At 51.0% G+C, this 15,632-nt stretch overlaps 1 protein-coding gene and 1 pseudogene across 1 annotated transcript in view; both read right to left on the minus strand.

The window, feature by feature from the left end:
* Positions 1-15,632, minus strand: part of LOC139605266 (zinc finger protein 436-like) — a 167,189-nt gene that overhangs the window by 60,882 nt on the left and 90,675 nt on the right. The window lies entirely within an intron of this gene.
* Positions 10,325-15,632, minus strand: part of LOC139605286 (zinc finger protein 271-like) — a 31,657-nt pseudogene continuing 26,349 nt past the window's right edge.

The raw sequence follows: 15,632 nt of genomic DNA on the forward strand, positions 1-15,632 counted from the left end.
CAACTGTCATTTCCCCATGGTGTTTAAAACTACTGATTAATGGAGAGTGATGTTAGTGTTCTTCAGCTAACCTTTTTCAGGGGAAAATAAAGTCACTTTCAAACACTATTCTCTGTTCAGCTTGTTGTTTGTGAATTCTTCAGGCCTGGGGATCTCCATTAGCAATTCTGTTTATACAGTTTGATTTATTAAATATATACACCAAGGGAAATAATTTCCTTTTATTTGCAATCTAGACTCAAGGCACTGTAGAATGATGTCTTGTTCTAAACTCAGTATGTAAAAATGAGCTGGTTTTTTTTTTTATTTTAGGAGCAAGAAAGTCCCATAATTTTCAGATGATGTGTTCATAACCTCCACTTCTGAGGTGTCCTTTTTCAAAATACAATAAACTCAGCATCCTTTTGGAACCCATTATGGGAGGTGTTTCCATACAGCAAAAAGTTACCTTAAACATCCTAAATTTAATGAGGTCTTTATACAAGCATCTGTATCACTGAAGTCACCATAGGCAATGTGTGCTAAATTACACTGAATAAGGATGGAGACACTGCTGTCAGTAGTCCTAGCAGATTTTAACACAGAATTTCATTGTGTATGGCTGACGCATCCATTCTGTTTTCCTGCAATCTATTCCCCATTTTTGATTAACCTTTTTAGTTGGAAGTCTCTGCCCAAGTGAAACATTTAGTTCTATGGAATGAAAGTAATACAGAGATGCAAAGTGTCAGGCAACAAGCAAGGTGTTCTGCCAAACTGTTCTGCAGTTTGAGCTGGCAAAATTTGTTTGTTTGTAACTAGAATTTGACAGGAAAATGTGTATTTACCGAAGAAAATATGTTTCCCAGTGGCTAGAAAAATTATCCATACCATCAACATTTGGAAAATGTTGATGTAGTATTTCATCACAAATGCTGCTTAGCCACTCACGTTTCCTCTTCCTTTGTGTTCATCAGACCTCTCAATCAGAGTACTTTTCTCATGAAACATTGTAACTGAAGCTCTGATGAAGTATTTTGATGGTTCACCAAGGATGGAGCCCATGTATAACTGAGGAAGTGCAGTGAGAAAGAGCCATGAAGTGATATATCCTAAAGTAGAGTTCTAGTTTTAAACAGTAATTTTTTAGTTCTATGGAATGAATGCGGCGCTGGCTGGGGCAGGGTCCATGGGACTGGCCAGGGTGGGGTCTGGGGGGCTGGCCAGGGTGGGGTCCGTGGGGCTGGCCGGGGTAGGGCCTGTGGCACCAGCCTGGATGGTACCCATCGAGCCGATTTTGATCCCCCCTGAGGGCAATGAGGGGGGGAAAAGGTGGCTCCGTTTGAGCATGTTCCAAAGGCGCAGAAAAAAACTTTTCCTCGGTTGTGGGCAAAGCCTCACCCCCCCGCGATTCAGGGGGGCTGGGAACCAGCCGTTCGTGTTCCTGGACAGGGTCCTCTCCTTCCGGGTCCAGCGGGAAGGGAGCTTGACCTCTGCAGTCGGCAATCCACTGAAGTGAAGCTCCTTTCCATTTCAAAACTGGGAAGAGAGTTCTGAATGATGGATAAATCTGGGGAAATCCAAGTCCCCTGTCCAGAGCATCTTTGAAAATGGATTCCATGCATTCCCATATGTATATATAAAGGGCATAGAGCACATCCGTGAAAAATCCATGGAACTTTGCCCATCGGAAAAACTCATAGAAATGTCTCTTCACCATAGGAACTCTGTCCTCATGACCCCATTTTTGCCAGAGGGCGATAAGTTTCTCCTCTGAGGGGGAGAATGGAACCTCTGCCTCCGTAGGCACCCTCTGCCACATCCCAGCCCACATTGTGTGAAGGGCAGCCATCAGAAAGGGAAGAGTTAACAGTTCCTTGTGACAGTGTCCTCTGGGCTTCAGCAGGCTGTTCTGGGCTGCAAAGCTTTCCAGACATCTTCTCTGGAGACTTTTCAAAAGGTTCTCTTTGTGGTCAGCCTTGGCTGTGAACTCTGTCCAAATTCAGGATCTTCAGTTCTTCAGCTCCTGGCTAGAATCCACTTCTGTGGTCACTTGTGAGGTGACCATCAATGCCACACACTCAGGGTTTACCCAGTGTAGCAATGTGTCATTTCTTTACAGTAGGTACCATTATTAAAGTAAGCCCAAAACCATACCGTTAGGGTGTGGTAGCTTTGAATCTAGGTGCCTGCCTTCTAGAGGAAGTTAAAAATCCATTAATTCCTCACCTTATTAACCCATACAGCAAACCAGATAACAGCCACAGAAGCCTTACTTATAGGATTCAGTTTTAGACAAGAGCCTGCAAATGAGAGAAATATAGCCACAACCACATGCCACCCAAACCAGGGTAAGGTAGACCACATGGTGACACTTAACGAGGTTTCTATATCAGCACACAAAAATTAGGTTACTCAAGAACTGTTACTCCTTTTTCCCCCTTTTTCTCTAAATGCACTTGGGCCCCATGGTGTACACCAAAATCTGTCTTGGTTTGAAAAGACAGGTGTCTGCTAAGGAAGGCAGGAGCCTTTCTTAGATGGAAAATGTAAACGCCCTCCCTCCAAATTATTATGATTTTGAATGTAAGGGGTTCTCAGGCAAAGATGTGGGAATAAAAAGAACAGTTCTTTACTAGGAAAATTAAAAATATAACTGTAATAGTACAAAAAAAACCACAAACCACTGACAGAGTCAGAATATGACCTGACACCCTTTTTGTCAGGGTGTTGGTAGCAGTCTGATGAAATGGTGGCTGCAGTCCTCCTGGAGCGACAGATATGGTCCACTTGAAGCAGTGATCCTGTAGAAGAGTGCAGTTTTCCCCTGAAGGTCTGGTGATACTGTTGATGGGCCTGGTCTTCCTCTGGGAATCCAATGGGAAAAGGCTACTCTACTCTGGTGTTCCAAATTTCAGATTGTATTTAGGTAGGAATGTTTGGCTCCTCTCCCTGGGTGGAGCATGTCACAATGGAGTGATGCAATTTTATCAGTCAGGCTCAATGGGCCATTAACAGAAGATATTTCCCTGGAGGGAGGATGGGTTGTGGAAGAGATAAAGTAAACTGCCCAATTAACAGAAGATAACTGCTCCACCTCGGACAGATGGGAAATGGAAGACAAACATCTTACAACCCAGGATAGTCCCATATTCCCTGTCCCATTCCCAGTCCCTGTCCCCATTACTGATCTAATTCCTAGTCCCTATCTGGTTTTTTCTTGTTTTCCAGTCCCATTCCCAATCCAGGTCCCATATTCCTGATCCCTGTCCCCATTCCCAGTCCTGTAACCTCTTCCTATCTCACTCCTCCTGCTGCTCCCAGAGCCGAATAAGACACTTTCCTGCACACCTCTTGCACCCCGGCTGCCCCCAATGCCCCCCCCGGCAGTTCTGCCACTTTTGGGGACTTGGTCCTCTTTGTCTGAATCAGAGGCTGCCCTGGAACCGGCGGCATATCTGAGTTCGGACCGTCCCGAGCCCTCTGCCCCTGTGGCAGCGGATTGGACTGAGGCTCCAGGGGCCAGCCTGTCCCTCCGTGGGGGAGGCGTGGCTCAGCAGCTGATTGCGGGCACAGCCCGGCTGCCTGCTCTCAAACTCACCGTTTTTGGCGGGCCGGTGGGTGTTTGGTCGGTGGTTCCCCCTTGGGGGTTGGGGTGCCTGCCATCCCTGGCTCACCCCAGCGGCGTGGGGGAGCTGGCTCCCAAAAGTTCTGCCTCTGGTCCCCAGCCCAGAGGGGTTTGGCGTGGTGCCGTGGGGCAGGAGGATGGAACACCTTTTGCATTTGCATTGCAGAGGCAGGGGAAACAGTGGAAAGCGACCATCGCTCGCTTGCTGTGGGGAAAAAACATCCCCAGATCCGAGATGAAGATTCTCGGGACAGCTTCTATTCCCCCACTGCCAGTATGGGTCGGTGGTTCAGGGGGAAGGAAGCGTTTGGTCACTCATTCTGCCATTGCATTGGCAGCAGGGTGCCGGGTTGTGAGAACACAGAGCCCGCCTTGAAGGCCAGGCCTGGGCTGTTTGGCTCGGTAACCTGGGCCAGGGCCACCGCCCAGCCAGATGTTGGGTTTGGGGGCTCTGCTTCCCCCGTCAGGACCTGGACCACCGTTCTGTGGGCCAGGTCTGGAGTTCCTGATCCTTCCAAGAGGACCAGGGTTCCCCAGGGCCTCTCAGGCCTCTCTGCTGCTGCTGCTGCTTCTCCGCAAAAAAAAAACAACAAAGACTTGAAAGAGATAGTAGCAGCTCAAAAGCATTGAAGAGCCAAAAACTTAGCCTCAGCCCAAGTGGTTCAATAAAGGGCTGTGGCCAAGACATTCCAGATATTTTTTAAAAATTGTCTGAAATTGTTTGATGATTGTCAATGGATTTTTGATAACTATTGGTGGATTTTTCTTTAGCAATTTGTTGTTTCAGGATTCTGCAAGCCTGTTTCAGAACCAAAAGGGACTTTCAGAGATATCAAAGAGGACCATCTTCAGTCTATGGACTTTTCCTGAAACTCAGCTGTTCGGACTTGGACTTTCTTTGCATTGTTTTTGCATTTTCTTATATTGTAAGATTGTTTTAGGGTTAGATAATTACAAAGTCTTGGCTTGCCATAGTTAGTAATCTCCTTCTGGCTCTAATTATAATTTGAGCTGTCATCTCTATAATTGTAAAAACTGGTTTTGGAGACCTGAAAGGAAGAAAAACTCACTTTATTATTAACAAAAGATTTTTCTTAAAAGCGTCTCACCAAAGTATGAGACTATAAAGTTGCATGTTTTCTCTTAATAGTGTGAGGGGAAAGGGTTTTTCTGTAGTACAACAATGTGTTTGTCTTTTTTAAGAGCATTAGTGAGCTTTTAAAGGGTTTTTTGAGCTTCAGATGTCAAGATTTGATGTTGAAGATTTGATGTTATAGTCTCTTCCTAATAGGTTAAGAAGTGTAGTAAGCTCATAATTTGTAATTCTTAAAACAGATCTGACCTAACTGATCTCTCCTAAAAGCCGTTGTGAATCTTGTATCGTGTTGACATTGGTACTAAGTTGCATTTTTTTGTGGTTTGACTGTTTGTTCTGTTATCTTCTTTCTCAAATATTTCTAGGGTGAGATTTCTTGTATTTTTGATGTTGAAATTTTTAGTCTAGCATTTCAAACTTCAGTGATAACACTGTCTTGAGTCTGTTCTATTTATTTTTGAGTTGGTGCTGCAATGAGTAAGTCATTCATGTAGTGTTAAATTCCTGATCATGGATGTTTTTGTTGGGCTGGAGACAAAGCTCTCATTGTGAAATACTAATAAATAGTAAGTGAGTTTTTCGTACTTGGTTGCAAAACTGTCTAATGATACTTTTGTATTGGTTGTTCTCTATTGATGGTTGGAACTGAAAAGGTAAATCAAGGAGCATCTTCTGGATGCAGTGGAATGTTAAAAAAAATCTTTTAAGTTGATGACAACAAGAGGCCAGTCTCTTGGAATCATTGAAAGAGAATAAAGTCTAGGTTACAATTGTCTTATGTGTTCTATGATTTTGTTGATCTTCTTTAGTCATGGAGCAATCTTTAGGAATCAGAAATCTTCTTATGAATGATAAAAACTACGGAATTCTAGGAACTGTTTGTAGGTTTGATGTGGCTTTTTTGTAGTTGTTCACTTACTAATTTTTTTAGGGCATTCAATTTTTATTTTATTATTTTTGGTTCAAGAGGCCATTGATCAATCCAAATGGGCTGATTGGTTTTCGATGATAACTTCAGTGTGGTAGGCATTGTTGTGGTTTCTATCAAAAACCTATTTCTATCTTCGCTCCCCCTGGGACAACACATCTCTCCCCCATTCTGTGGTGGGCTTCTGCACCATGAAGGAATGGATGGATGGTTGCTGTCTTTCTTTTGGTAACCGTAATTATGAATTGATTTTATAGACACAAGGCAGCTTATCTAATTCTTGTGAGAGTATGCATGGGTGTCCCCAAATTCCAATTGCTCGGCTAAAATGCATGAGAAATCACAGTGACGTCTGCCGCTGCGTCTTGCACACCAGTAATACAAACTGTTCTACAAAGGTGTGTTAGACTGCACATCAGCTCTGGCTGTTCATTGTCAACATGTTTCATTCAAAGGACATTAGGCACTGGGCTAAAACTCTCAAAAGGCATTTCTCAGCATACAACTGGTTCACTTATATTTACTGGTAATGCAATATCAATAGCTATTGTTGGTATTGCTTGAATTACCATTGGAGCATTGTAAGCAAGAGTTCTTCATTACAATTTGCTGAAATGACAGCTAGAAAAACTGAAAGTCAAAGAATTCTATCTCTGTCCTTGCCTATAATTAAAAAGTCTTGTCTTTGTTGTGAAGTACTAGTAAGTCCTTTGAGAATGCATTCATGGCAAAAGTCTTTTAAAAAATATATTAATTTGAAAGTTGCCAGCTCACATCGTGCCCCTGGGGTAATAGGTTGTGATCTCTTGGGAGATGGTGGGAAATGCCTTCCTTTCCTCAGACCAGCCTGAGGCAAAGCCTCAGCCTGGTCTTCAGGTCTGTCATTTGAAGCATTGTATGTGAGGCTTCTGTCAGGCTTTGAGAATTCTCTACAAATACATTTCCCATACCCCGTCACCCCCGTACCGTGGGCGCAGGCGGGACTGCGCGGAGGCGTTTCTGTTGTGCCCCGACCATGCTTCCCCTCCCCGCCCTGCTCCCCCCTTCCCTTGGAGACACCCCTGACTCTCCCCTTTGTAACCCTGGGGGGTAACCAAGTGCTGTAACCCCTCAGCGAGGGGGGCTTGGTGACATCACAGGACCCTCTCTCTGTGCCATCCCCGAGGTGGCACATGTGCTTTTTGTCACCGCCACCCAACTATTTGATCCTTTCCAGCACCACAAAGTGGGGGGGCCCCACATCCTACAGCACGGGGTTGACAACATTTTTGGGGTCCCAGCTGGCTACTTCTACCCTTTCCTGCATCACCCCGAGGATGTTGCGTGACCCTGCAACCCCCGCACTGCCCTGGCCACAGCATCCCCCAAAGGGACCATGCGGACCTGGGGACTGTCCACGTGTCCCACCCCCTGTCCCCGTGGCACCTCTGCTGCTGCGCCCTTGCTCAGCCCCGGTTCCTGTCGCAGCTTCTCCATGTGACTAGGCAGGAGTTTCAGTCACACCCTCACCTCCTCCTCCTCTGGGTTTGATGCCACTTCTCCCACTAGGGACGCAGCTGTGACACCAGGGGGACGCTGTGGGTCACCCCTCGGAGGGACTGCAAGGTCGTAGTGACTGCTGAAGTGGCCCCAGTGTGACAGCTGGGGGGCCCAGGAGGCTGTTATGACAGTTTGGGGGGTGGGTGCTCATTTTGGGGTCTCCAGGGTGGGTTGTGAAGTCCCCTCCCATCACCGCATAGTCACCCCCCAATCCATGCCTCAGTTTCCTCCTTGCTCTGCAGGCACCACCTGCAGCGGTGTTCCGCAATTGGGTTTATTTTTGGGGGTTTTGGGGTTGGTGCTACTGGGATGGGCTGGTAAGGCAGTGGTGTGGGCCAGAGTGTGGCCAGGCTGGTGGCCATCTGGGCTGGGAGCTGCCCAGGCTGTGAGGCTGCAGGACCAGGGGCTATCCAGACCAGAATCCAGCTGGGATCCATGGCTCTGGTGTCCATCTGGACCAGTGTCCAACCTCTCCTGCCGCCATCCATCCCAGGTGTCCCAGATTGCAAGGCAAGATGTATTCTATTACCATCTGTATGGCAGTTGTCTTTTGTCAAGTGGGCAGTTTCCTTATCTCTCTCTCTCTGAATGATCACAATCACCCCTCCGAGGGGACATCTGCTGGTAAGAGGCCATTGAATGTCACTGCATGACTGATAAGAACTGTAGCATCCCCTTGTGAGATGCTCCGCCCAGAGGGAGGAGCCAAGCATTGCTACACAGATATAATCTGGACATCCTGGAATAACTGCACGACTTCTCTACTGGATTTCCCAGAACAGCAGCTGCCTCTTCTTCCACCAGATCTTCATAGGAAGACTACACCTTTACTACAGGATCCCTGCTGCAGCAGAACCACACCTGACACTGCAGGAGGACTGCAGCCACATTTCCAATTGGACTGCTACCAACACCCTGACCCACAGGGTGTCAGGTTGAGTTCTGACTCGGTCAGTGTTGTTCTAGTGCACTGCATTGTTTATTTTATTGTTTATTTTCTTCCCTGTTAAAGAACTGTTATTTCCTACTCCCATGCTTTTTGCCTGAGAGTCCCTTAATTTAAAATTTATAGCAATTCTGAGGGGTGGGGAGGGTTTACATTTTCCATTTCAGGGGGCCTCCTGCCTTCCATAGCAGACTCCTGTCTTTCAAAACCAAGACACCAGACTCCCTGGCTGGGGCCACTGCTCACTGCAGAGTGGACAAGACCCACGGTCAGTCACATGATGACCCCAAACCCCCTCCCAGCAACCCCACCAGGCCACCCACCCTGAGCTCCAGTGCCACTGGAGTCCCCTGGAAGCTGGGCCAGCTCTGGATCTGCTGCAAGAGGAGATGCACAGTCCCCGGCAAGGGACTCAAGGGTGTCCAGGATGGTGATGAGCTGTGGGGAGACATCTGGGACCACATCCAGGGACATGCCTAGAGGGAAAGGGGATAGGGGTTGAGAGGGATTAAGGAGTGGGGAGGGGGCTGGAGGGGGAGATGCACAAAAAATGTGCCAAAGTCAAGGAGGATGCCCAAAATTGGGAGAAAATGACAGAAAGAAGAGAAACTATCCAGACCTGGGGCTAAGGGATGCAAAGTACTGGGGAACGGACACAAAAAAGGGGTAAAGTACCCACAACAGGGTGAATGGACCCAAAATGGAGGTGGGAGGACCCAAAATCAGAGGACAAAGGGTGCTTGTCGTGGGATGTCACAGGGTGTCACACGTGTCGTGGCACGGCCCTACCTGTGCCAGGATGGGCACAGATGCTCAGTGCCAAGAGCAGCCATGGGAACATCCTGAGGGACACGGTGACACCTTGAGGGCCACGGGGCCTGCAGGACACAGGGACACCCTGAAAGACGCAGCCCCGGGACCTCAGAGAATTTGGACCTGCTGGTTGGCAGGGGACAGAGACATAGGAGCAGGGAGGGTGACACATGGAAGGGGACAGGGACACATAGGGGAGATGGGGACAGGGACTCACATGGGAGACAGGGACACGTGGGGCAGGACAGGGACGCACAGAGGGGTCACAGGGAGACACAGCAGGGGATAGGGACATATGAAGGGGAGGGGACACGATGCCACCAGGACATTCATCAGGGCACAATGTTGCCACACCTGTGGGGACGCTGCCACCAGGACGCCTCCGGTGACAACAAGCATGGGGCCACATGACCCTGTGGGTGACACTGACCCTTGCCTTTTCTCCAGCCTATCTCAAGGAGTGCTTGGGGTCCCCAGAGCACAATGGCCTTGGGACACCCTGGGAGCTGTCACTCACCTCTGGGCCACTTGTCAGCAGCTGAACAAGTTCCCATCCTGCCCTGGTAGAGGGGGGACATTCAGCTGGGACACCTCAGTGGTGACAGTGGAGATAGGGTGGCAGGAACTGCATTGGACAGCGCTTGGCCATGGCTGAGATGACAGTACTGGTGGCACTGTGGTGGCACAGGTGGTGGCATTGATGATGTCCCAGTTGGTGTCCCCATCCGTGTTCCCCACATCCCCATCCATGGCCATTTCCCCCCATGTCCCCATCCATGTCATTGTCCCCCACAGGTCCCCATCTATGCCTTGGTTCAACACCTTTATTTCTACCCCAGTTTCTGGGCTTTCAAAGAGAAACATTTTCGTTTCACGATCAAAACAAAAGGATTTATGTGTCCTGCAAACAGAGTATGCACATGCTTGGGTTGGTGGGAAGAAACTTTATTGGATGGGCTTCTACCCCATTGTCTCCAAAATCATGGGGTTTCCCCCAGTCTTTTCCCCTTTGGCTGTGGAAGATGCCCGTGGGCCAGACAGAATTAAAAGGATGGATTTATGTGGGAAACGACCTGCAAGGTCATCAAGTGTTGCTTGATGACAGCAGAAAATGCAAAAAAGTGAGATTTTTCTGAGGTCAGAGGTCAACAAATCTGCTCTCCATAATGGATTTCTGATGTTGGTCTGTGGATGTGTGCAGGTGCCCATGGGGAGCCAGGAGGATGCGGAGCCCCCCAGCCAGGTGTCTTCCCAACATGGATCACCGGCACCATGGGTCACCAAGGCTCTGCCCACCGGCGCTCACTGGGGATCATCCAGTGTGGATCCCATGGGGGATGGAGCTGGAGGAGCACAGGAAACTCTCCCTGCATGCGGGGCACTCGCAGGGCTTCTTTAGTGCTGGCTCTGCTGGTGTCTGCTCCAGATAGAGCTCTGTGAGAAGCTCTTCCCACACTCTGGACACTCATAGGGCCTCTCCCCGGTGTGGATGCGCCTGTGGGTCACGAGGGTGGAGTTGTCCCTGAAGCCCTTCCCGCAGTCAGGGCAGCGAAAGGGCTGCTCGTCCGTGTGAATGCGCTGGTGCCTGACAAGATGAGAGCTGCTCTGAAACCTCTTCCCACATTGATCACATTCATAGGGCTTCTCCCCTGCGTGGCTCCTCAGGTGGTGGATCAGGTGGGAGCGCTGGCAGAAGCTCTTCCCACACTGCCCACACTCATAGGGCCTCTCGCCAGTGTGGATCCTCTTGTGGACAATCAGGTTTGACTTCTGGGTGAATCTCTTCCCACACTCAGGACACTCATAGGGCCTCTCCCGGGTGTGCATGCGCTGGTGGCTGACACGGGAGGAGTTGTGCTTGAAGCCTTTCCCACAGTCAGGGCAGAGGAAGGGTCTCTCCTCTGTGTGAGTGCGCTGGTGCCTGAGGAGATCAGAGCTGGTCTGAAACCCCTTTCTGCATTTATCACACTGGTAGGGCCTCTCCCTGGTGTGCCTCCTCATGTGGACAATCAGGTGGCATGTCCGGCTGAAGCTCTTCTCACACTCCCCACACTTGTAAGGCCTCTCCTTCATGTGGCTCCTCAGGTGGACAGTCAAGTTGAATCTCTGGCTGAAGCTCTTCCCACACTCCTCACATATATAGGGCCTCTCCCCGGTATGGATTCTCATGTGGCACAGCAGGTTGCATCTCTGGCTGAAGCTCTTCCCACACTCCTCACATATATAGGGCCTCTCCCCTGAGTGGATTCTCATGTGGCACAGCAGGTTGCATCTCTGGCTAAAGCTCTTCCCACATTGCAAGCACTTGTGGGGTTTCTCCTTACGCTGAAGCTGCTCATGGACCCCCAGCTCTGAGCTCATGCCGCCATCCCGTCCCAGGGTGGGTCTTTCCTCCTCTGACCTCCCTGGGCTACGTTTGCAGCCCCTCCTTGTGCGGGATCTCTGGGGCTTTTCCTCCCCATCGGATTCCTGTGCTCTGGAACCGCTCAAAACAGCCTCATACCCAAGGTTCTGCTGTGGTGACTCAGCCTCCCTGCTCTCCATCCTCAGCCCCTGGTCTGGGGGAGGAAGGACAAGAAGAGGATGGGATTTGCCTCCGTGCCACAGGGAAGGGCAAGGAGATGCCCCCAGTGAGTCCCCAGCAGGACAGCTTTGGCAGCAGGGTTGTCCTGCAGCCGGGGGCCGTGCTGGGCTGGGAGATGGAGCAGGAGAGAGGGGGAAAGGGGCACTGACTTCCTCCTCACCTGCCTGGGGCTCCTGGGCCACCTTCCTCTTCCTTATAGCCTCCTCCTCCTGCATCGGGCCAAGGTTTGGAAAAGGGAAATCCTGGTTTGGGGGAAAACAAGGGCTGGCTGAGTGTGTTGGGTTTGAAGGTCTCGCTGCCTGTCTTGGTTTGAAAACCAGGTGTCTGCTAAGGAAGGCAGAGCCTCCCTTAAAATTGAAAATGTAAACCCCCTCCCTCCAAATTCCTATAATTTTGAAATTAAGGGGCACTCAGGGAAAGATATGGAAATAGGAATAACAGTTCTTTGCTAGGAAAAATAAAATAAAAAATGCAGTAGTACAAAAAAAAACCACTGACAGAGTCAGAATCCAACCCGACACCCTGTTAGTCAGGGTGTTTGTTGCACTCCAATTAAATGGTGGCTGCCGTCCTCCTGGTGTGACAGAGGTGGTTCTGTTGAAGCAGTGATCCTGCAGAAGGGTGTAGTTTTCCTCCAAAGCTCCAGTGGTGGTGTAGATAGGTCTGGTCTTCCTCGGTGAATCCAGTGGACAAGAAAAACTGCTCCTCTGGGAATCCAGTGGAGAAGAAAAGCTGCTCCTCTGGGAATCCAGTAGGAAAAGCTGGACTGTGGTGTTCCAAATCTCTGATTATATGCAGGTAGGGATGCTTGGCTCCTCCCCCTGGGTGGGGCATCTCACAATGGGATGATGTAATTTTATCAGTCCTGCAGTGAGGCTCAATGGCCCCTTAAAGGAAGATATCTCCCTGAAAAGGAGGATTGTCAATGGGGCTTAATGGCCCATTAACAGAAGATATCTCCCTGGAGGGGTTGTGGAAGAGGTAAAGAAAACTGCCCAGTTAACAGAAGATAAGATAACTGCCCCACCTCTACCAGATGGCAATAGAATACACACCCCCACCCACATCTTGCATTTCCAACCTCAGACACTCTCCATTGCTCTCAGTAGCCCAAAGTGTGATCCCAGTTGCTCCCTTTTAACAGCAGTATGATCCCAGTAACCTCCAGTACGATCCAAGTCATGTACCACCATTCCCACTATGGTCCTAGTATAATCCTAGTTGCTTCCAATCCATCCCAGTATGGTCCCAGCTGCCCTCCAGCTACATCAACACAATCAGTCCCAGTATGATGTCATTTGCTCCCAGCGTGCTCCCAGTTGCTCACAGCAGCTCCCACTCACTCTCAGAATGATCCCAGCCATTCCCAGTATATCCCATTAGCCCCCAACATGGTCTCAATTGGCCCGGCAGGTTCCTACTCACTTCCAAAATGATCCCCGGATGATCCCAGTACAGCCCAGTCCATCCCAGAGATGCCACTCCTGGCATCCCCCAGCCCTCTCTGTGTTCTCCCTTCCCAGATTGCCCGACAGGATCCCCAGGGGCTGGCAGCCCCCAGCCAGGGTCCCCAACAAGCCCCAGTGTGGATCTGCAGCCCCCAGGTTTCCCAGTTTGCCTCTCCTTCTCCCCGGGCCAGGTTCTCCCAGCTCCCAGCGGGTGGGAGCAGCCGAGAGCCCCGCGCTGCCCATCCTGACCCGTCCCGGCTCCATCCCCGCTCCTGCCGCGGGCTGCGAGGGCTGCGGGACCGGGGCAGGAGGAATGGGATGGTGGAGCAGGGAGGGAGAAGCAGCAGGACAAGGGGTGGAGGGAACAAGAGAAGGAGGATGAGGAGGAGGCGTGGAGGAGGAGTGGGAGGAAGAGCTGGGATAGAGGAGGAGCAGCGGGAAGTGGAAGCGGGGGGAACACGCGGCCCAGCCCTCGCTGTGTCCGCAGCCCTCCCGGCCCCTGGGGCATTTCCCCCCCATATCTCAGGTGACCGCAGAGGGGGAGCTTACCCAGATATCCTGGGGGCTCTGTGGCAGGGTATTTTTAGGGAGACCGGGGGTATTTTGGAGCTCAAAGGACTCCAAAGTGAAGCCGCAAATGCCCACTGGGGAGATTTTGGGGGTGTCCCGGGAGGTTGTTTTTTCACAGGGGAGGGCAGGAGAGGGGAGAACACTGGGACACCAAAGTGTGCAGCCCAGAGAGAGGAGACGGCCAGGATTCAGCCCGGAGAGGGGAACACCCTGGCGAGGGGGAAGCCCTGGAGCTCCCCACAGCCTGGAGCAGAGTCAGGGGAAACGGGAGTGCTGGGACCCCAAGAGCCCCGGAATTGCTAAGGGGGAGCCCAGACAGGGGGAGCCGGGGAACCCCCGGGGGCTGCGGGGAACCCCCAGCAGCACAGAGAAGAGGGAGTCCCAGAGGCCTGTTTTCTCTTGGAAATAGGATTTCTCATTTCCAAACCTCAGCGCAGTCTGTGGGCCCTCTCTGTGGGAACACTCGCTGGTGTCACCTCGATACAGTGTCCCTGCTGCCTGTTGTCACCCTCTGGTCCATGTCCCCAGTGTCTCTGTGTCACCCCTGTCCTGGTGTCCACCGTGCCTGGCATCAACCCCTGGTCCATGTCCATCTTGTCTTATGTTGCAATGCAAGATGTAACCAGTAGTATGTATTTTATCACCATCTGTTGAAACCAGGTGGAGCAGTGTTCTTTATCGCTTCCATGACCCATCCTTCCTAACTCCAGGGCACATATACTCTATTAATGGGCAAGCTGTTAAAACCAGGTGGGGCAGTTTATTTTTATCTTTTCCACATCCCATCATCCCTCCAGGGACATATCTTCTGTTAATGGGCCATTGAGCCCCATTGACAATCCTCCCTTTCAGGGAGATATCTTCTGTTAATGGGCCATTGAGCCTCACTGGATGACTGATAAAATTAATCAACAGTTCGTGTTCCCAGAGACAGGGCCCAGAGACTGGGCTGAGGTTTTGAAATGAGAAATCCTATTTCCAAGAGAAAAAGAAGGTATGAGAGCGTTTTGTTGGGCATTCCTCCTTCCCCAACCCATCTCTAGAAGTCACCAGATATTTTGTGTCCATAAAAATCTCCAGACCACCAAGATTCTGCCCAAAAAAACCTCCAGACCACAAAAATTGAGTTGGTAAAACCCTCAGAAATACCGTCACTAAGCCTTCCAAGACTTGAATGTCTCATGATTATTGCAAAAAAGAGCTCCCCATCAATTGCCCCTCTCGGGTCTCTCCACTTTGGTCTTCTGGGGATTCTGCCTGTATTGAGGGTTCTCCTCTCCAGAGTCCCCACCCTCTCCAGGCTGTCACAGGAATCCCCAGGGTCCCCCCTCTCTGCTCTTCTGACCTTGGGCTTCTGGGGCTCCCCCTTCTCTGTGCTGCTGGGGCTTCCCCGCAGCCCCCGGGGGTTCTCCGGCTCCCCCTGTCTGGGCTCCCCCTTAGTGATTCCGGGGCTCTTGGGGTCCCAGCGCTCCCGTTTCCCCTGACTCTGCTCCAGGCTGTGGGGAGCTCCAGGGCTTCCCCCTCGCCAGGGTGTTCCCCTCTCCGGGCTGAATCCTGGCCGTCTCCTCTCTCTGGGCTGCACACTTTGGTGTCCCAGTGTTCTCCCCTCTCCTGCCCTCCCCTGTGAAAAAACAACCTCCCGGGACACCCCCAAAATCTCCCCAGTGGGCATTTGCGGCTTCACTTTGGAGTCCTTTGAGCTCCAAAATACCCCCGGTCTCCCTAAAAATACCCTGCCACAGAGCCCCCAGGATATCTGGGTAAGCTCCCCCTCTGCGGTCACCTGAGATATGGGGGGGAAATGCCCCAGGGGCCGGGAGGGCTGCGGACACAGCGAGGGCTGGGCCGCGTGTTCCCCCCGCTTCCACTTCCCGCTGCTCCTCCTCTATCCCAGCTCTTCCTCCCACTCCTCCTCCACGCCTCCTCCTCATCCTCCTTCTCTTGTTCCCTCCACCCCTTGTCCTGCTGCTTCTCCCTCCCTGCTCCACCATCCCATTCCTCCTGCCCCGGTCCCGCAGCCCTCGCAGCCCGCGGCAGGAGCAGGGATGGAGCCGGGACGGGTCAGGATGGGCAGCGCGGGGCTCTCGGCTGCTCCCACCCG

Source organism: Agelaius tricolor, unplaced genomic scaffold, assembly GCF_023055355.1.
Source record: "Agelaius tricolor isolate 1412-34295 unplaced genomic scaffold, bAgeTri1.0.p SCAF_63, whole genome shotgun sequence".
Classification (NCBI taxonomy): domain Eukaryota; kingdom Metazoa; phylum Chordata; class Aves; order Passeriformes; family Icteridae; genus Agelaius; species Agelaius tricolor.